Source organism: Manacus candei, unplaced genomic scaffold (genome assembly GCF_025592945.1).
Source record: "Manacus candei isolate 608988 ecotype Guabito, Panama unplaced genomic scaffold, ASM2559294v1 h1tg000054l, whole genome shotgun sequence".
Classification (NCBI taxonomy): domain Eukaryota; kingdom Metazoa; phylum Chordata; class Aves; order Passeriformes; family Pipridae; genus Manacus; species Manacus candei.
The window spans coordinates 1,455,661-1,478,528 of NW_026138102.1; positions in this window are offsets into that span (position 1 = coordinate 1,455,661).

Sequence of the window (22,868 nt, forward strand, 5' to 3'; positions counted from 1 at the left end):
TTACGGATGAAAATTCAAAAATAAACAAGCTTTGGGTTTAAGTCCTTTTCAGCTTTCAGAGCTTTTCATGGCAGCAAAGTCCTGCATACAACCTGACAGGGGGAAAAGTTCATTCTGAAATGTAAATTCACTGAGTGGGAAGCATCTAGTGGGCTGTGGGGACTGGAACTGGTGGCTTTTTCTCCTGGTTATACAGAAAACTGGGATCCAGTGGTCAGAGCATCCATGCAGGGTGTGGGGTCTGCTCCTGGCTGCTGGTGCTACCTTCAGCTGGTTGTTTTGCTCCAGCCTCGTGAAAGGCCACGGCTCACAGCCTTAAGACATAATATTAACTATTAGATGTTACATGGGAACCTGTTATTAACTTAGTCACCTCCAGCTCTCTCTGAAGAGAAAGAAATGATGATCAAATTAATCAGCTTAGTGTCTACCACTCCTTCTCACACACTGAGGGTACCTACAGCACCTACTCTACTGAAAGAGGAGAAATTTAGATTAGATGTTAGGAAGAAACTCTTTACTGTGAAGGTGGTGAGGTCAGGTTGTCCAAAGAAGCTGTGGATGCCTCATCCCTGGAAGTGTCCAAGGCCAGGTTGGATGGGGCTTTGAGCAACCTGGGCTAGTGGAAAATGTCCCTGCCCATGGCAGAGGGGTTGGAACAAGATGATCTTCAAGATCCCTTCAACTCAAAACATTCTATAATTCTATGAACTACCTCAGTTGGATGCCTAAAATGGAATGTGAGCTGCCTGAGCCTTAAATCAGAAGGAATTAGACCCTAAAAAGCTTTGAAGGTCACTCACGTTGTCCAATTTTTCATATTTATAATGAGCTTGAGTTTTCTTATCTCTGAGAAATGTGCACTGTATTATAGACTGTAATCAGGCACTGGGGTACCTGCACTAGCAGGGCTGATAGTACAAAAACCATCCTTCTATCATTGTTATGGACTGACTCCATTTAGGTGACAAATCAGCCACATAGATCTCATCCATCCTTTCCCTGACCATTTTTTGTCTGGTCTCCCTCCTCAGCTATGGGTAATTGTGACTCTTTCCAATGCTCTTCCAGCAGCAGCTATGGAGATTGATATTCTGGCAGTGTTACTGTCAGATTTATATCACTTGAGAAATATTTCTCTGAAACAAATGAAAATAAACATGACTTGGGAAAAGAAACAAACAACTTAACTTTGACTTTTGTTTTAGGATCACTTCTTTGCTCTATTCCAGAAATAGAATCTGTCAGGATGCCTGCTTTTTTATATTCCAAACAAGATGAGTATGGCAGGACAGTCAGAAACTGCAAAGTAAATCCCAGGTATGGTGATCATCCTTCAGCTCCAGTTTTAGACAACTCTTTCCTTCTAATAAGAAAAAAAACCCCTAACATTAAGCAGATGCATTTTAATGTAACTTGATAGTTGAGCTGAGCTAGAATACATTCAGTAAGTTGCTCAAATTTTTCACAGTAGCTTCCATTATGCAATTTATTATAATCTTTGCTAACAATCATCACCAGCTAATTTATCCCATGTTGCAGTCCATCTGGTACCTTTAACTCCAGAGTAAGTTTTTATATAAAAAAAAAGAGTTTCAGAGCTCATCCAGCAAATTTTGCTGGAAGTATTTATTGATTCTCATTACTTGGAAAAACCAAACCAGTATGGACCAGTTTCTCATTTTGGTTGTGATGATGGATACATATATATTTCAGTCCTATTGGTGGAGGTGTAGGCAGTGCATCTACTGCTCATTCATATCAGCAATATATATATATATATATACACACACACACACACACTGCTATTCCAATAATACAACATATAAGTCATTCCAGGTTATTATAAGTGGACCCAGAAATCCAATACATCATTTTTGTCTTTTGAGATTTCCAGCTATAAATCTCTGACTTGTTTGATGTGAACTTCTGCCATTATTTCCCAGGAGAAATTAGCTGGTGATATTTTGGTCCAAGTGAGCCTAAAATGCACTCTGTTCATGTTAAAGATATCTGGAAAATCTTTGTTGGAAGAGCTCAGATGTCCTTACTAGAAAAGAGATGCTTACTCTTATTGGATTTAGCGGAGCTCTAGTGATATTATCTCTGTTTCTATAACAAGAAAAAAAAATATACCCTGTCATTGAAGAAACCAGGGTGCTTCTTACATTTAAATTCTCTGATGGAAATCATAAAAGAGTCCTTTACCCATCACTGATTTTCCTTCAGCAGCTGTTGCAGAAAATGCTGGCACTGAGTAGTTAATTTTTTATGTAGTCAAACACCATGTAATAGGAGAAGTGTGTCAGCAGGGTCCAGATACACATCACTAATCTCGTTGTAATCCGGAAATCTTTAAATTGTCACTCTCTAATGGAACAAAAAATGTGTATTCTAAATTCATAGAGATTTATAAACATTCACTGTGCTGCCATCTGACAGATTTATGCATCACCTGCAGTTTTCTCATTCCTCAGCTCTGTCCTATGAGCCATGGGAAAATGATGTTCCTGCACCCCTGTGCAGGGGTGAGAAATCTTAAGAAGGTCAAACTAGAGAGTGAGGGAACTGGATGACTAAGAATGAACCACAAAGGAAGAACAAGCCACTTAAATTGATAAATCATGAGGCAAAAAAATTGCATAGGAGCTTGCCTTATGGATAACTTTCTTGCCTGGTGTTTGAAAGGATAGTCACTGAATGCCTTTATTTTAAGGCAGAGGAACTGCTTTGTGGCACTGGAGCAGTGCACAATATTCTGGTTTTTGAATAGTCAGTACAAGACAAAAATATTGTCAGAAAATCGTTTTTCTCCCTCCTGTAAGAAGCTGATGTTTCATTCTAGAAAGCAATACCCTCTGCCCACACACAAGTAATATGTAAACCTCTTAAAACTGCTCTTTGGGCTATTGTCTGCAAAGAAGAGTTAGCCTTCACTCCTGAAACTGGGAAGCATTTTCACTGAATTTCATAATTATCATGAATCAAGCTCAGCATAATCCCCAAATGAAAAGTCTGTTTTACCATTAGGACTCACCGTCACAGCCCTATATTGACTCCACTTATCTGTGTTGGACTAAAATGGCACCAAAATTTGATGTGACAAGTGAGAAATTCATAATTTCCTGCAGGGAATTTGCTGCACTCTAATCATCTTCAGCCTTACAAAAAAATGATGACTAATTTCTAATAGGAAGTGGTGTGGATTTAGTTTCCATCCACTGGGTTTTGATCTTCATTCCTTCTCCAAACTGAAGAGACCTAGTGCATCTAATATTTCCCCCTCATGAGTTTTCTGATTTTTCTCTAATCAAACCACTTTTAATTTCTATTTTATTATAAACTATTTGGTGTCCTTTACATTTTAATGGTGACTTTTTTTCCCCCATCCCTTAGACCTATCTCTTTCTCTTTACAGTGTTAAATTACGCACCTGGGCAGAGGTGGAAATGAACCCACCTCCCAGCATAAAGCTATGGATTGCAGGGTGCTATTCTCCTGAAAGCCTGTGCAGGTCTGCTGATACCCTGGGTACAGGGCTCATGTTCACTAGACATCAACTCCTTCACTTCTGGGTATATTGTTGTGTTTGGCTTTGTTGGAAGATCTCTTGTTTACAGGGTTTTGTCTTAGCCTGTGCTCCTGATTGCTCTGTGTCCAGAGATGAATAAATCTGTTTGAATAAGGGAAGGTAAACAGTGATATGGCCACTTCACAGTTTCATTCAGGAACAGCAACAGCATTAGTTAATGTGTTGTGGAGGACATATAGCCTCTTCAGCTTCTCCATTAGTCCTGCTCCTGTCTCTTCGTAGTACTCCAAGGTTGGTATTGTCTATAAATAATTGCAACAATGATGGGTTTTGGTGTTTGGAACATGAGCATTGATTTGGGTGTGGAAGCAGCTCTGGCTGAGAGCTGTGCAAGGCTTGCTGAGATTCCTCTGTGTGACCTGTCCTCAGCTTATGTGTCTATAGAGCATAGGGATATTCCTGCCCAGATATCAGGCTCTCTGGCACAGAATGCATCATGTAAATCTTATTTTGTCATGTCTGTGCAAATGTTTTTGTCAAAGACATGCAGACCTGAACAAGGACCCACACTCAATGGTGTATACTGATTATTATAGTGACAAGTGTACACAAAGGGGAATAAAACAACGTGAAGCAGTTGATTGTTGTTACTCCTAAAATATGGCTCAGGAAACTGGGACATTCACAAAAGAAAATGAAAACACCTAGATGGGGCTGAATTGATAAAGGACAATGGGTTTCCTAATTTCTCCAATGACCCTGCTCATAAGTCCAGCCACTCAACTCTGAGAGAGATTCAGAAATGGAATCTGATAAACCAGCTCCTCTGTAAAGGAACACGTTGGCATATGTCTAACATTAAGGGTGTTCTGACAAGATCTTAGCTTCAGACTAGATTCCTTGGATTTGATAGAGGTAAGGCCACAGGTGTCATTACTAGAGAAGTGAGAAATGTGTTTGTAACGCATTTATGGAAGAATTCATTAATGATCATAATTTATTTACTCCTAACAGAAGAGAGCAGATGTGCTGAGGTTTTCTCAATATGTGTGTGTGTGTGTACATGTGTACACACCATTCCAAAGTGCTTGTGTTGTGTAAACCAAAAGACAACAGAGCGGCAATGAGAGGTGGTCAACAGGAGATTACATTCAGCAAACAAGAAGCATCTGTGAGATGCATTTCTGACTGATGATCTGGTGTATAACTGTAGAGAGCTCCAGCAATCTGTGCTTAGTTTTGGCCTCCATTGGGTAAATTACCAGCTCCAAGTAATTTGTAATTTTAAATTAGTACAAGACTCATGACATTTCTCTTTTGGGACTGTTCCAGTGAGTGGTTCCCTGCCATCATCTTCACTTTTAAATAGGTAAAGCTGCTTTGGTCAAACTCTATTTATCAGTTGCCAGTTCTTACTGTTTACTTGGAAGTCAAAAATGAGATACAAAAGGAGTGCAAAGGCAAACTTTTCTTGATATTCTTCATGTTTTCTGAGTTTTTGTTATTTCTGGTTTGCACTTGGGGAGATGTAGGAACTCCAAGTATTAATGTTTTATTTACCGACTCCTCTGGGCTGGAGAAAGTGCTTGTTTGATGTACAAACAGAGAAAGCTGGGTGGAAGTTTTAAAATGTTTTGATGTGCTTCTGTCAGCCAGAATTATCTCTGCTATTTGCCAGTTTGGTTTTTGTTCTGTGGAATGGAAAGCAGAATGAAAACAAACTGAAGGAAAGAGTAAACTTCACAGACATATTTGTCACCCTCAACCATTGGGGATGACCTGTCCTGTGGCTGTATGATACCTTTATCCTGCCAATACCGTTTTTGTGATCAGATTAGAGCAGAATTTTTATCTCCTTTGTTTTTGAAATGAGCAGAATTTTTATCTCCTTTGTTTTTGAAATGATGGAGTGGGATAAAGAGAGACAAAAAAGTAACAGAGCAATGCTAATGCCTTTCCTCAGAAAATGAACTCATTACCAGGAGACAAAGTCCAGTATTATTCTCCATTAATTCAAATCATATTTCTTTATTTTTCTAGACATTTCTAGCAGTGGCTGAAGGAGCCGTAACACAGTTACTTGGTGGTCATATAATTCTCCTGATCAGTGGGAAATCTGTGCATGAATCCTTGAGCAAAACTGTATGGCAAGTGGATCTGTACACAGCTCTTCTCTGATTGCCTGTTGCCAGTGAGAGTGAAGATGTCAAGCAGGTCCAGAGGAGGACATGGAGATGAGCAGAGGCTGGAGCACCTCCTGTGTGAGGACAGGCTGAGAGAGTTGAATTTGTTGAGAAGAGAAGAGAAGAGAAGAGAAGAGGTTCGGAGAGGAGAGGAGAGGTTCGGAGAGGAGAGGTTCGGAGAGGTTCGGAGAGGTTCGGAGAGGTTCGGAGAGGTTCGGAGAGGAGAGGAGGGGAGAGGAGAGGAGAGGTTTGGAGAGGACAGGAGAGGAGAGGAGAGGAGAGGAGAGGAGAGGAGAGGAGAGGAGAGGAGAGGAGAGGAGAGGAGAGGAGAGGAGAGGAGAGGAGAGGAGAGGAGAGGAGAGGAGAGGAGAGGAGAGGAGAGGAGAGGAGAGGAGAGGAGAGGAGAGAGAGAGGAGAGGAGAGGAGAGGAGAGGAGAGGAGAGGAGAGGAGAGGAGAGGAGAGGAGAGGAGAGGAGAGAGAGAGGAGAGGAGAGGAGAGGAGAGGAGAGGAGAGGAGAGAGGAGAGGAGAGGAGAGGAGAGGAGAGGAGAGGAGAGGAGAGGAGAGGAGAGGAGAGGAGAGGAGAGGAGAGGAGAGGTTCGGAGAAGAGAGAAGAGAAGAGAAGAGAAGAGAAGAGAAGAGAAGAGAAGAGAAGAGAAGAGAAGAGAGAAGAGAAGAGAAGAGAAGAGAAGAGAAGAGAAGAGAAGAGAAGAGAAGAGAAGAGAAGAGAAAGAGAAGAGAAGAGAAGAGAAGAGAAGAGAAGAGAAGAGAAGAGAAAGAGAAGAGAAGAGAAGAGAAGAGAAGAGAAAAGAGAAGAGAAGAGAAGAGAAGAGAAGAGAAGAGAAGAGAAGAGAAGAGAAGAGAAGAGAAGAGAAAAGAGAAGAGAAGAGAAGAGAAGAGAAGAGAAGAGAAGAGAAGAGAAGAGAAGAGAAGAGAAGAGAAGAGAAGAGAAGAGAAGAGAAGAGAAGAGAAGAGAAGAGAAGAGAAGAGAAGAGAAGAGAGAGAAGAAAAGAGAAGGTTCCAGGGAGACCTTACAGCACCTTCCAGTACTTAAAGGTGGCCTACGGAAGGATTCGTTCTCAGGAAGTGAAAAGACAAGTTTCAAACTGAAACAGAGTAGGTTTAGATTAGATAGTAGGAAGAAATTCTTTCCTGTAGTGAGGTACTGGAACAGGTTGCCTAGAAAAACTGTGGCTGTCCCATCCCTGGAATTGTCCAAGGCCAGGTTGGACAGGGCGTGGAGCTACCTGGTCTAGTGGAAGGTGTCCCTGCCCATGGCAGTTGGTTAAAACTAGATGGTCTTGAAAGTCCCTTCCAACCCAAACCATTCTGCGATTCTATGAATGTGATTATTTTCACTGAAACATCTATGGAACAGAAAATTACCCAAAAGAGAAAAATAAAATCAGCTTATTTAGTCTGTGATTCCAATATTTATAAGTATATTTTTGTTATGAAAAGGAAGACAGCAACCAACTACCAGAAGACATTATGGAATCAGGTGTTTAGGAAACTGAGCTCTCGGATAAATACATCTCTTGGGCACCACCAAGCTCCAAAGAGAGATCAGATCAGGAAAACTGTTCAGAGATTTTGTTCTCTGTTTCAATCAATATAGTGCCGTATTCCAAAACAAGGTCTGCTTTAGTTTCTTCATTTTCAACTGTTTTCAGCCTTTGCCTAATTTTCATTTTTAGCAACACTAATCTGATGTTTGACCACATTTCCCACGGCAACAAGTTCAGATTCTACCCTTTCTCCTTGACAGCTTGTATGGGGTGTCTGTGCCTGGGTAGTGGCACTGGAAAGCAACTGAGCACATTCTGGGAAGAGCAATTCCCCTCTGGGACTCATCCCCACCAGCATCCAACGGCTTCCTCAGCAAGCTGAGTTTCTGTGCCCTGGATCATCCCTGCAGGATGCTCTGTGTCCTTGTCTCCTACCACCAGCCAATACTGTTGGAGGCAAAGCTTGGTGAGAGAGTCCTGTAGGAAACTATACTGCAGCACTCCAGCAACAGTGCAGTTTAATGGGATCCTTCACAGGAAGAAAGATTAATTGATGTGAAACACAACTAATTTAATTCTCTCACACTCACAGCCACCGAGAGGCTTTTATTTTAAACAGCCTGCCCATCATTCAGGCACTAAGGCCCCTGTTTCCAGGGAGTTTGTCCAGGGTGTTTTCAGGGATGTAGAGGACAAGGAAATCACTTTTTGAGACCCTCCCCACATTTCATTGCTTCTTCTTAGGTGTGTGCTGGTGGTTTTGGATGTGTCTCATTAAGCCATTCAGGAGCTGACAGTGATTAATCTCTTTATCCTGTCCCACCTCTGTGAGTCATCAGGATTTAGTCACTGCCTCTGTTTCAGAGCTGCTTGTCATGAGGAATTGCAGGAAGTTGTGTGCTGGGATCTCTATGACCTGCTACTGTAGGTGTCAGCAGCATGTGCCATTTGACCCCCCCTTCTTCTGATGTTTTGCACCTGTGCATCCACACAGCCTGGTTTCAAATCAGAATAAACATGTTTTTTTTCTACAATTTATCACAGCCGTAGAACTTTCCTAGGCCTCTGTTTTCTAATACATTGTAGGCACGTTGGTACATGCTGACAAAGAAAGGTGATAGCTACCTCTTATGATTCACTATTTTTCACCTCACAAATATCACAAGCTCCTAGTATTGCCACCAGTATTTCAGCAATATATTATAGTGAACCTTCCTCCTTCCTGGCCCAGGATTACAAAGAAATATTACAGTTTACTTCCTTCTACATAATGATATAGTCTATAAATTTTAATCTTCATATTGTCTCTATCTTATTGGATTCTGGAGAGCATTATGATGTCCCTTCCTACCTTCCCATCCTCTTTTATTCAATGTATATAATTCCTGTTTATCCAAGACAAACCAAAAAGAGTTTGAAAGGAAAGAGAAAAGGTGGGTCAAACAAAAAGAAATCTTATGAATAATGTGAAAAAAAGGTACTGAGTTACTTTTAAATATTATTCTAAACACTCTATCTGCACATTTCAGTGTTTTCATGTCACCCCTAACTGCAATTTTGTGATTGATTGACCTAATTAACTTCCCACATCCTCACATTGGGGCTTATCCAACAGCCTTGTGAAGTCAGAGATCTCAAACCTGCCTCTTACTCATATTTTTCATTCCCATTTAACATTCAATTATTCATTTTTTTTTCTCCTTAAAGAATATTTTAATCATTACATATGTACCTCTATATGTATAGATATACTCAATTTATATATACTCATACATATATATTTACACACTATTTATAAATAAATATATGTATGTAAAGTGAATCTATGTATAATTTTCACACATATTTGTACTCTCTTTCTATATTTATATATAGGAAGAGACATCTGTATGTCTATAAATATGTACATATTTTTGTATATGAACACTCCTGGGTCCAAAGGAAATGGGCAGCCAAACAGGAGCACTCTTAGATCACGTACAGATCACAAAAATATGTATCCTGTATTTTCTTGCATACAAGCTGTCCTTGTGTGACTGATACTCATTAAAAGAAGGGAATATAGAAGGGGCTGCAGTGAATATAAGCAGAAGCAACTAAAGCACAGGGTTATGCCAGAGGCCTCAAAATTATGACTACAAATTACAGAAGTTCAATTAGAGGGCACTAAAAAATGCAGCCTTGACACCTAGATAGAGGAAGTTTAGAGTTTACATGAGTTTTTACAGAATTGCATAACAACCACTCCTGATGGGCAGCACAAGTGGGGGCATCTGTAGATGGCATGTGAGTTTAACAGCATTAACTCATTGAACGTGGTCCTCACTTCCAAATTAGACCTGTGGAATTGGCCTCTCTGGTGTCCTTTACTGCTGCAAATGTAAGCAGTGCTTGGTTATTGTGAAGGGAAAAGGCATATGGAGGGAGCAGTGGATGAACATATCAAGTGCCTGTGGGATGCAGGTAAAGGCTGGGGGCCAGATTTGGTCAGAGCCTAATCCAGAGCCTAATTTAATTCATCCCACCTTGGCCTATGCACAGTGATTTCCTCAGGATGGTATCCAGGATGTGGATGTGGATAGGGACACAGAGTAGGTTGAGCTCCTACAAATCCCAAAGAGTCCCTCTCTCCAGTCATGTCTTGGGAGTTATAGTTAATACCACAGATTTACAGAATCTTCTCCAGAAACTGAGATGGGACCTGTCATCTGACCTGTAAGAGGTACCAAAAAACACTGTGGCTCAATTTTAGTTTGGAGTCCTGCATTTCCTAACATCCACTGCCCAGTACCCCACAGACTTCATGAACAGTTTGCTCTAAACACATCATCAAAGAGCTCAGGAAATGTTGGGCCTGAGCTCGAAATTGTCTACAGAATTTAGTATCTTCCTTTTTTCTGTGTGAAAGTCTTTTTTGTTTCAGCAGGGATAGTGGAACAAAATGCAGGAATGAGGCCAATGGAAAAGAACAATGCAGAAAATTCATAAGGAGGGTAATACATCCAATTATAATTTGAATCCTAAACAGTGTGCTGTTAAGTGTAACTGCAGTCTGGCATTATTTTTAATTCATTTTGTTGGGCCCATCAAGGAAAGCAGACTAAAGCATGCAATCTACTTTTTCACTTGGCATTTCTGTATCCATCAAACCATTTCAAGTAGCCTGAGAGTAATTTCACATTATGGCCATTTTCCTTTAAGTTAGGCCAGCTCAAGTGTGGAGAATTAAAATTAATTATTCAGTGAAAACAAAGGCTGAAATGTGATCAAATTTGGCTGGTTTGTTGGTTTGTTTGTTTTTCTCCTCTCTAGGCTCTTCAGCTCCCCGGGCTCCGTCCTCCTCTTGTGCGTGGCATTTTGAGAGGCAATGACAGATTGTAAATTCAGCCCAAGGTTGCTGAACCGCTCAACAGAGTCAAGGGAGGCCTGATGAATTTCTTTTGTGTGTCCTGCATAAGCGTGTGTTTTACAGTTGTTAACAATGTGAGTGATAGTCTGAAGTTTGTCGCAGTTGTGGTTCAATCCATCACTGTACCTCTGTTGATACGGAAAATCTCTGCCCCTCCTGTGAGTCGCTTAAATGCCTTTGTGCATAATCTGGTATCCTTGAGGTGAGACAAATCCTGGCTGTTGACAGTAAACTTCAACTTCAGCACTGCAGTGTGTGAATATGGGTGTCCAGCACTGCTTGAGATGTTGTAGGATGTCTGAGATAGCCACATGTGACACTGAGGTGTGCCTTGGGCTTCTAATACATCAATGCCACTGGTGTGTCAACTGGAGGTTGTTTCATATTGTGATAGATCTTTATCATCCCTGGCAGTTTGGCATTTCCTTAAAAGAGTTGTTTTAAAGCAAAGGAGTTGGAATAGAAAAACTTCAGATAATCTCTGCAGAGATGCTGAGGAATGCAGGCTACATACAAGGGTTTTCTTCTGAGTTTGAGTCCTGCAGTTCTGGCAGGAAGGTGTGCTCCTTTCTCTCTTCCTAATGGGATTATACAGAGTGACTAGGCACAGAAACCTCTAGACCTCAAGTTTAACACCTGTTTCCTTTCAGAAATCTTGTCCTTGTTGCTTTTAGTATGTTTGCACTGAAAAAGTAAAGGAATAACAGAAGGGACCTGGTTAAATCTGTTTTCCACGTTTGGTTAGAACAAGTAGAGTTTTAGGAGGAAAATTGGCTGCTGTAAGCTTGGCCAAAAGTTGTGCTTCAATGGTTCAATTTCCTCCTCAGCCTGAAGAAGAGAAGTTTTCAGGGAGAACACATAGCACCTTCCAGTGCCTAAAGGGGACTGGAAGGCTGGGGAGGGACTTTCCATAAGGGCATGGAGAGAAAGGACAAGGTGGAAAGGATTTAAAGTGACAGATGACAAGTTTATATTAGATATTAGGAAGAAATTTTTTACTGTGAGGGTGGTGAGGCACTGAAACCTTTGCCCAGAGAAGCTGTGGCTGCTCCATTCCTAGAAGTGTCCAAGGCCAGGTTAGATGAGGCCCTGAGCAACCTGGGATAATGGAAGATGTCCCTGCCCATGGCAGGGGGGTTCAAACGAGATGATCTGTAAAATCTCTTCCAACCCAAACCATTCTATGATTCTATCACTTAAAATACATCTTTCAACTCGTGCTCACCTACAGACCAAATACCTTCAGCAGCCTGGGACCAACCTGCTGCATCAGATGACACAAAAGGCCCAAGGAGGAGGTATTAGGAGATGTGTGCCTGGCTCTGACATCTTTTTCTGCTGTTTACGGGGTAAAAGAAATCCTGGCAGCAGCAACAAGCAGTCGGCAGCTCCAGCTGTGGAGTGCAGGATGTGGGGATACCACTTAGGAATGCAAACTGAAGAGCAGTACTGGAAGAAACACTTCATTACTAGCCATGCATGACGCGCTAGTGGGGGAGATTATTATTCCAAGTAGGTTTTTCTTTCCCTTTTTTTTTTTTTTACGTACTTCTTGTGTTTGTTCATTATTTGCTAAAAGGCAGAATGACTTTTGAGTCATTTTGGGCAATCCGAAAGCTTCCCACAGAGATTAAACATCTCCTGGGTGGAGTTTGCCTGCGCTCACCATCAGAACGTCAATCTTCCTTCACCTGGAGCCACAGTGAAGTATTTTAACTGGATGTCTTTATCAGAACTCTGCTGACAGCCTGTCAAAGCATTCCTGGGGAATTACTCATTTGCAAATGGCTTTCCTACCTTTCCCTTCTCCCTTCACTCCCTGTCTCCTTAGATTGTGTGCTATAAATGGCACTTGGAGAAGCAGAGTTTGAAAAGCACTGTATTTCATATAAATCAAGGGTGGGATGTTGCCAGGGCTGGAATTTCCTGAAAAAAGGTGGATCAAAGCTGGTTTTTGCATAGTTCTGGGTATGACTGTCATGGTCCATCAAATCAGTGACCTGTTTTGACTGCTGCCACATTTGGAATGGTGGCTGGTTATCCCACTAACCATTTCCCATGTCATTCCTAGGAGGAAATTTTCTTTCCAACACTGAGTATTTCTCATTAAGCCATTTAGCTGTTGTAGTACATGAAGATCAATCTTATGAATTTTTATCTTACATAATATGGGAATCACACTGTGAATCAGTATTAGGTATTTGATGCTGGCTGTTAATAATGCCCCGATATACAACTTCTGAGATCATTAAAGGTTGGAAATTAAATTCCCCTGGCAGGGAAAAGCCTCCTAAACTTTCTTTGTCTTTCAATGCTTCTGATTTCAGGTTTAATGCCTGTGAAGAATCAGTGGTTTCTGATTTGAAATTTCCCCTTTGATCAGAGACCAAGAACAAGCCAGTTTGTATTAAACACATTTCCATAGGATGCATACTCTGTGCCACTGGGGGAATGGTGCCCAGCAAGGGGCATTCTCCATTCCCCTCTGACTTCTTCTGTCTTCCTCCCTAACCTTTTGCTCACCTCCTTGCACCTCCTCCTGAGGAGGAGACCTTACACAGAGGTACTTCAGAACTAAGACAAATTATCTGCCAACATGCAGCTCTCTCAGATCTTTCATGCTACTAATGGTGTACGATTGGACTAATCTTTTCTCTCTCACACAGCCACGCTCTGTAAATTGGGTTCAAATGATTTGGAGGAGCATAAACCACTCTGGCACCGCTCTCATGAATATCTGATCAGCCTAAAACACTTTGAACCCAAGGCCTTTGCAGATGCAGAGATTTGCTTTCAGTGTTTCTGTATTTGCTATATTGAAGTTAATCAGAAAGAACAATGCGAGGAATCAAGTAATAACCAGTATCTGTTATCTCTATGCAGCAAAAAGAATGCTGACAGTGATGCAGCTCCCTAAACGTACAGGCAGTGCTGTGCTATACTGACAGTAGTTAATTGAAGTGACCAGAGATGAATTAAAAATATATTAACTTATGTGTCTCATGGCTTTCTCACTGTATAACTAGTTTTAATTGGCAAAGGTTAGTTTTAGCCTTAGGAGATGAGTTTTCCTCTATGGCCAGTGGGGAAGGAAAGGGTAATTCAGAACAAAAGGCTGACAGAGGTACTGATAAATCAGCTTGAAGCTGTTTAAAAAGGAAGAGGGGATGAAAGCTGATAAACATAGAACAAACACATGGTTTGGCTTTATGAGTGGATTTCTTGTAAAAATGTCACGACTCTAGTGAGAATTTAAGCCTTTACAGGGCAAGGGGATTTTTTCCTCTGTTCTGTGTCTGTGCTCAGCATCTAATGATAGGACTATATCTCAGAAAATGATGGGGTAGGAGAGGTGACATTAAAAGGCTGCAGGACCACAGGGAGCTGTACGCCACCCACTGCCCAAAAATATTATGTTGAAGCCGTGTCTGGTTAAAAAGATGATTTCATGTTCTCAGTTTCTGGGCTGTACTTCTGTTACCTAAATACAGATGCCATTGCCCTTGGCGGTGCTGTGTAGGAACACAGCAGACCTCTATCCCAGAGAAGGTGTGGCTGCCCCATCCCTGGAAGTGTTAGAGGCCAGGCTGGATGGGGCTTGGAGCAACTTGGTCTGCTGGAAGGTGTCCCTGCCCATGGCAGGGAGTTGGAATGAGATGATCTTGAAGGTCTGTTTCAAATAAAGCCATTCTATGATTCTATGATTCTTTGACTGAATTAGGAGTTCATCTTTTAGTGAGTTCTGCAGGCTGTAGTGCAGCCCATTCATTTCTATGGTGTCCACATTGTTTTTGGTATGTAGAAAAGGACAACTCACCAGCCAAAGTAACTGAACTGCTCATGGTAGGATTCATTCCACATGACTCTGCACCTCACTGAAGACTGTGTTTGACTTCATCTGCCACAGACAGAGATAAGAGTGGCTCTTGCAGGTTGGATGGACATCAGGGACAGCAGAGGTGGCTGTCCCCTCTTCCCTGCCAAGATTTGCCTCTGCATTCACCTTGTTTCTCTTAGAGATATAGAATTCTGCTGACATTTCCTAAAAGGAAATCCTTTTATTTTTTTATTTTTGCCGACAGCATCATGTCAAGGCATATTGGAACTGATCAGGTTTTGCAGCATTAAAATAAGAGAGAAAAGGCTTTAATTAATGTTAAGATATTTCAGAGAAAAGAAAAAGTGTGAAACTTCAGGGGGAAAATCAGTATGTCTGTCATGGTGTGGTTTATGCCTTTGTTCCACAATCCTTCTCTGATCTAGGATTTTGAGTCAGTTAGCAGATCACAGAATTTCTCTGATGAGGGTGATTTTGTAGTTGTCAGTCTGGATCAGATTCAGGATCCAGCAAGAGCATTGTATGTCTCCAGCAGGTTTAAGTCAACCTGGCTGCAAAGGAAGTCTACAAATCCACGTTGGAAGCTGACATAAGATTTCTATGGCCAAGGCACAGTCGTTTGTTTGTTTGGGGGTTTTTTTGAGTAGTTAGAGTCCAGTTTAAGATTTGAAGCTTGAAGGCTTTTATTTAGGCTAAAGTTCTCATCTAGATTTTTGTTTTTCATCTCAAAACTTTGGTTATGTTTCCTATCCATAAAAAATTAATTTCACTGGGGCTTGCATCTGGCCAGTTCTTACTTTAGTGGTGCCTTGTGACAGCCTGTTCCACTCTGGCAAATGGTTCATTGTCTGAGAAAGTTTTTATTTCCTACTACTTTGTTTTATTTTCCCTTTGCTCATGTCAGATGTCCTTTTACTTCCTTTATTTTATTCTTCAAAGGTCAGCAGAAGAACTCCCTGTCACCTACATATGACACCCAGTTGGTTTTGACTAGGAATATTTCTGTGCTAAAATGTGGACGAACAGACAACTCAGCACCTTCTACACCCAACCCTGATCACTCTTTTAAGCTAAACTACATCTTCTGCTTCTTGAAAATCTGCTTTCTGCTAATTTTTTCTGGTTCCCTCCAGCTGGGTTTTAAGCTCAATGATTTTGTTTTCCACAGTTACTCTACCATCTGGTGCATTTGTACCGTGCATTTGATGGCCTGATGGGAGGAACTTTGGGAAATTTTTTCCCCACTGCACCTTTTCTGCCTTGAATAAGCTACTTTTAAACCATGTGTTAATATATTTACATGTACCTGCAACTTCCTCTCCTTGTCAGCCTGAAAGATCTGCACATCAAAGCAAAAGGTTGTGCTGTTTTAAACTATTAGCACATCTTTGAGGGGATATATCTTCAAAAGTGTATATAGTTATACACTTGCAGCTATTTCTGAAGTTCCCAGAGATTCACTTCACATTTTAACCCCGGAGGTGCAGGAAGACTGTGGAGTCAAAAGTAGCAACAAAACTGCTTTGCTGCTTCCTCTGCTCACACAACACACTGTGAAACTTCTCCTTTAGAGAATTGCTCACAAGCAGCCCAAGCCCTCCACGTGTAAAAATTTCAGACATGAGATGGCAAACAGGAAGAAACAACCCCCCAAATCCAGTATGTTTACCTTTCATTTTAGCCAAGCCTGTGAGAGGAGTTGGACTTTGATGATCCCTGTGGGCCCCTTCCAGCTCAGGATATTCTATGACTCTATCATTTTGGGGGGAGGATGCAAAAAACTGATGACTGGATGTTGAATTCTGTGAGTCTGTGTCACTGAATCTCTCTAATTTAACATGGAAATGCAATGCTGCATTGCTGTAGTTGATGGTTAAGGCAATCTAAAAATAGGATGTGTTGAGAAGAACAGGGAAGATGGTAAACCTGGAAGCCATCTCCTGTGTAAGGTGACATCATTTGATCTCTGAAGGAATAAAAAAAAATATAATTCTCCCAGAGCTATGAAGCAGCTCTTCAAATTCATCTCACAAATAACCCTACATAATGACAAGATATTATTGCCACGCTGTGTAACATAAAGTCTCTTGTTAAATGTGCACAATTCACTGCCTGGTCCCAGCAAAAGGCTCTCCTATGTGCCAGGAAATCAACACATATTCAGCAGTGACTAACAACAATATCTGATTTGGAGGTTTTATATATTTTTTTCTTCCCCAGTAGCACAATTAGAGGTTCATTACATTCTTTCCACTCCTCTAATGAAGCAACCAAACAGTTTGATCTCGTTAGAAAAGGGCAGTCACATAAGTAGCTAAGTTAGGCAAAGTCCAATTCCACCTAACTTCCCAGTTTATTTGCTTGACTTCAGAGCTCCCCCCTGAGATATTTCCATGCCAAGAGTTCATCTCTTGGTATGACAGATGCTAGTCCATGCTGTTTTTCATATCCCTAGGACTTTGGTCTGTAAACTTGTGTTTTCAGTGAAAGTTAAACATTTGGAGAGAATGCTACAGGGAATAGGTTTTGGCTATTCCTCCACATCTGCCCTATGGAGCTGGGGGAATATTTGTGAGGTTAACTTCAGTAAAGATTGGGAAGCCTTCAGATGGTGCAGGAATGGGAAATACATAAATAGAGAGATGCACAAATTGCATTTAACAGCTGAGCCAATGAATCAGCGCTGTTAGAATACATTTGATTTTCTGTGTGCACAGCAATTAAGGGAAATAGCTTGCAGGTGAATATAGAGGGGATAGATTCAGGTCTCTGCACAACAATGATGGCTGATATAATGAAGATCTAATGAGAGCAAAATTGAGATTCAGAGTTACAGATGGTGTTCCTTTCCATCACTCTCTGGAACATTATTTTCTTCAAGGATCTGTGGTATCATTTTTTCTCTGGTGCTTTAGAATAGACTCAGCTGTCAACAGGACTACATATATAAAATAGCTGGGAAGTGTGTTAGGGGATTATACCATCCAATTTTAGCTACCTAAAAGCTAAGAACCTTTTCCAAGTCAGCTGTATAGTGTCCCTGTAGATTTGGTGCAAATAAAGACCCCTCAAGAAGACAACCAATTTCATCTACTCTTAGCACCCAACTCGAAGTTTTAGGTCCTGAAAACCCTACGGAATTTCTGCTTAACTTGGGGGCTTTAAATTATCAAGCCATCCCAAATTTTGCCAGTAGTGTGTCCTGGCTGTTGCATTTCTGCAATGGGCACAAGGAGAACTTCTACTGCACAACTTATTAAGTGACAGGACAAGAGGAAATGGCCTCAAGTTGTGTCAGAGGAGATTTAGATTGTATATTAGGAAAAGTTTCTTCACAGAAAGAGTTGTCAAGTGTTGGAACAGACTGCCCAGGGAAGCAGTGGCATTACCATCTCTAAAGGTGTGCAAAAAATATGTGGATATGGCACTTGAGGACATGGTTTGGTGGTGAATGTGGTGGTGGTTCTGGGATGACATCTGGACGTGATGGTTTTAGAGCCTTTTTCCAACCTTAATGATTCTATGATTCTGTGTTCGTTAGGATCAAGCTGGTGAGGCCAGCACCTTGAGTGCTGTGCCCAGTTCTGGACCCTTCAGTTCAGGAAGGATATTGAGGTGCTGGAGCAGGTCCAGAAAAGAGCAACAAGGCTGGTAAAGGGACTTGAGCACAAGTCCTGTGAGAAAAGGCTGAGCAAGCTGGGGTTGTTTAGCCTGGAGAAGAGGACGCTCAGGGGAGACCTCCTCACTCTCTACAACTACCTGAAAGGAGGTTGTAGCCAGGTGGACATTAGTCTCTTCTGCCAGGAATGAGCAGCAGGACAAGAGGGTTCGGTGCCAGGGGAGGTTTAGGTTGGATATTGGGAAGAAGTTTTTTACAGAGAGAGTGATCAGACATTGGAATGGGTTGCCCAGGGAGGGGGTGGAGTCACTGTCCCTGGAGGTTTTTAAGATGAAACTGGATGTAGTATCAGTGCCATGGTTCTGGTAACCATGGCAGGGTTGGATCAAGGGTTGGACTTGATGATCTTGGAGGTCTTTTCCAACCCGGTTGATTCTATGATATGATTCTATCCTGCCTGTGGTCACTTATCTCAGAACAAACCTAAGTAAGGCTTGGTGACTACAAAATTTGAATAATTCTTTTCTAATTCAGGGCAGTGGTTAAAGTATTTCCATGAGATGTCAGAGACAGGTTAAAATTCTTTTTTACTGACTTTAAAACCATGCTTCCTTCCTTCCATGGCTGTTCAGGACTTCATAAGTGAGACAAAACATTTTCAAGCACCTCAGAGGTGTTTTCATTTTTTTATGTTTTAGGTACAAAAGGACTGACTTGGCATAAACAACTTTATGTCAGAAGGCAAATGAAACTTGTTTGAGAAGAATGAAATGTCAGGTTTGCTGTAATGCCTTGTGTCTGGGGCTGTGCTGAGGTGCCCAACTGATCCTACTTACTGAACAGGAGTCTTCTGATCCGAAGCTGAGAGGGCCTCCAAAAGTTAAGACATCAAAATATTGAATTTTTCTTCTCTCAGTATTCAAAATCCAGGGGTCTGTGAGGCCTGTGAGAACTTCCCATACACGGATGAACTGAAAATGCTCAGAGTAGTGAGGGTATATTATTATCCTGTTATTATTTCCAGATATCACATACCTTGTACTGCTCTGATCAGTAAGAAAATACAAATTTTGTGTGTCTGCCTGTGTGTTTGCTACAAAGCTGACTTCTTTCCTGGCCAAGTAACATCTTCTTCACTCCTTTTTCTCAGGGAGTGTCTCCTGTGGCCCAGTGTTGAGAAAGAACCAGCTTTCACATTTATGAGCAGCTGCTGCTGCCTAAAAACCTGTAGAGATGCTGAACTCAACAGCTGTTTAGTGGTAACTGTCTTCACCTTCTTGTGGCTGCTGATCCCTGCTTTTCGTTGTGTCTCTCGGGCTCTGACAGGCTCAAGAGCTCAGAAGTGCAGAGAGCAGAGTTTTGAGCATCCCTGTCTGCTTCAATTACCAGCTGGAGCTTCATTTTGGCTCCTTCTGCTCAACAGGAGGCTGTGGGTCTCAACCATGTGCTGCACACCATGTGAGTGGTGTGTCTCTCTGCACTGGCTCTTGTTTGGCTCAGCTGGTGGGGAGCCCTTTTTTAGATCAGGCTGACAAGCTGCTGCTGTTTTCTTTCTTTGATTACAGGCATCAGCTTCTGACGTTTTTCGATTCCTCGTGGTGACGTCTCAGGTGATGCCAAACGAAGCATTACCACATCTGCAGCCTCTCCTGTCTCTCTCCTCATCTGTTTAGGTTCTCAGTGTGGTTTTTGGGTTCCCAGCTGTGCTCTGCCTCTCCCTCCTCCCCTTTAGAGCTGTGAAACCAGTTTTGCAGCTCAAGCCACAGCAGCAGATGGTTCTTTACTTTCATCATTATGGTTGTGGTGTGGTCGCTTTCCCAAATTCTGGAACAGCCAATTTCTCACACCTTTTCCTCAACTTTTCTTAGGTTACAAAACCAGTGGCAGGTCAGAAAACTGCTTATCTCCTGGGCATGCTGAGCTCACTGCCAGGTTCAGTGCAAACCCTGGTAGAGGAATTCCCCTAAATTTTCATGTGTGCTCCAGTAATAACTCCAAAACCTGTGAAGTCCAGCCTTTTAATCATCACTCTTTGGGAAACCAACAAAGAATCCTATTGTATTTTCCCTTTTTTTCATCATCATCTCATAATACAGGGATACCAATACACATATTGTCCTATTTGCCTTTGCTTTCTGCTCTGCCTCCAGCATGACCTTGTGCACAGCCATTGATGCTTCAAGGTCTGCCTGATGCAGCGTGGACTTACCCTGAGGCCACAATCCCCCCAGATGTGAAGCTGCAGCACAGGTACAACCACAGCCACAGCAACTTCAAGAGGTACCTGCTCTGGTTGGACTAGTTGGTGACCACAGACATTCCAGGGTATCCTGCTCCCACTTGGACTCATCCACAGGTCACTGACCCTTTGATTCAAGTTCACACTGGAGTGCCAGTGTGTCCAGAACAGCAGCACAGTGATTCCCTGGGCATCTGCCAGCCCAGGCACGTCTCTGCTGCTGTTATCAGAACATTCCCAGGCACAGCACAGTCAGATGACGAGCAGTGCAGCACCACAGTGAGCAGTGGAAGCAAAAAGCAACCACTAACAAGCACTGGGCTCTAATACACAGCCAGGCAAACGAGTCCCATGGCAGGCACAGGAGCTGTCAATTAATAGCTCAGCAGTAATAACAGCCATAAAATCCATCTAGCATATGCCAATCAGGGCTGTTGCTATCTTGAGCTCTCCAAGCCCCATTCTCAGTGCCAAAAAGGACTGTTGTGGTTTAATTCAGCCCCACACAGCCACTCGCTCACTCCCTGCCAGTGGGACGGGGAAGGAATTGGAAGTGTAAAATGAGAAAACTCATGGGTTGAGACAAAAGCAGTTTAATAGGTAAAGCAAAAGCTGCACATGCAAGAAAAGCAGAACAAGGTATTAATTTGCTGCTTCCTATGGGCAGGCAGGTGTTCAGCCATCCCCAGTACAGCAGGGCTCCCTCACATGGAACAGTGACTTGGAAAGACAAATGCCACTACTCCAAACATCCCCCCTTCCTGCTTCTGCCCCAGCTTTGTATGTCAAGCATGATACCATGTGGTCTGCAATATCCCTTTGGTCAGTTTGGGTCAGCTGTCCTGGTTCTACCCCCTCCCAACTTCTTGTGCCCCCTTGGCTCTGTGTAAGCTCTGCTCGGCACAACCAAAAACATCTCTGTGTTACCAATGCTTCTTTCATCACAAATTCAAACCACAGCCCCATACTCTCTACTATGATGAAAATTAACTGTCTTCCAGCCCAAACAGATGTCCAGGGTGTGAACTTCCCCCAGCAGGACAGTCCTTCCTGAGGATCTGGGCATTGTGCAGACAGGAGACAATCTCAGCTGCACTCCACTTATTGTAGGATGATTAAGGTCCTGTGAATATGAGTGATAAAAAGACTTAACTACCAGTTAAAAGGTGGTATAGCTCAGAGGAACCACTCCAAGGGTTTAAGATGACATAAAATTTCTTTCCTGGGAAGAGATTTTTACAATTCCTTGTCCCACGATCCTTTATTTCTGGTTCTGAGCTCAAACCCATCACATGGAGGGGGGTGTCTCTTTGCTTCTGGAAAGATTTTCCCCTCTGCAGTTCCTTAATACCAATGATAGCTGCATCAAGTCAGATTTAGCTTTCAGCCTTTGCTGTTGTGCTTCTTTTGGGGCAATGAGCATTGCTTCTTTTGGGGCAATGAGCATTGCAATCTGTGAGCAAATAGCTGCCGTATGGAGAAATATCATTTATTTAGAATAAAGACCCTTCAGATAAAGCAGATGCTTAAAAGCCTCAGTGAAGTGAACTGTTAAACAGAGCTACCTTCCCTGGCAGGTTTATCAATCCCTGGTGGGGGGAAAACCCACCTCCATCAGACTAACCCACATTGTTGCTTTTCCCCTTTACATCCTCCCCTTTAAAATAGCTTTTCACCCTATATGGGACTTATTTATTCCTTTGCTCACTGTTAGTCTCGAGGTGCTTAGGAGAGATGACCACCAGGAACCCAACTTCTCATATATTTCTTTAGATTCTTTTTCACTGTGTGCTGTTTCCTTCCTGGTGCTGTAGGGACAAGGGTCTTATTTCAGTATTTTCAGTTTAAAAATAATTCCAAAATTTAGACTTGGGAAAATGCCCAGGCCAAAATCACTCTCAGATTTTTCTAGAATACACACATGCTTTTCAAGGGGGGCCAGACTAAACTCAACCCTTTTTTCTGAGAAAGCCCTAGGATGGGTTAGAGAATGTTGCTGGTGAGGAGAAGATATTTCAATAAGAAATTTGTTTTAGACCTAATCAGAATGCAGTCCTGTATGATGTGAAAGGTGAATATTTTTTGCCTGTCATATCCACCAACTTGTTTCTCATTGCTCAGTGTGGAGAGAGTGTTTGCTTTTCTGTCTGCTGTTTTCTGTAGCTGGAGACTCCAGTAATATTGTTGTCCTGAAAAAAATAGATTTACTCCTGATTTACACCAAGGTAACACAGATCAGAGTGAAGCTCCAAGTCTCCAATGCAGGGGGAAAAAAAAGCTAAGAAAAAAAGCTAAAAATAAGCTTTGTGTGTGAAAATAGTGTTAAGGGTTTTATCTACAAGTTCAGGAAAAAGCAGGGGGTGGAAATGTTGAACGTGGCGAGCTCCCTGCAGACCATTTCCAACACTGGGAGACCCTCTGGAGGAGGAACAAGCTGTCACGCAATTATTTACTCTGCTATTTATGGAACAAACCCCACACGTTTTCCTGCCATAGCAACTGGTGCAGCACTTGGTGTTTGCAATGCACACCCAGTTTCTA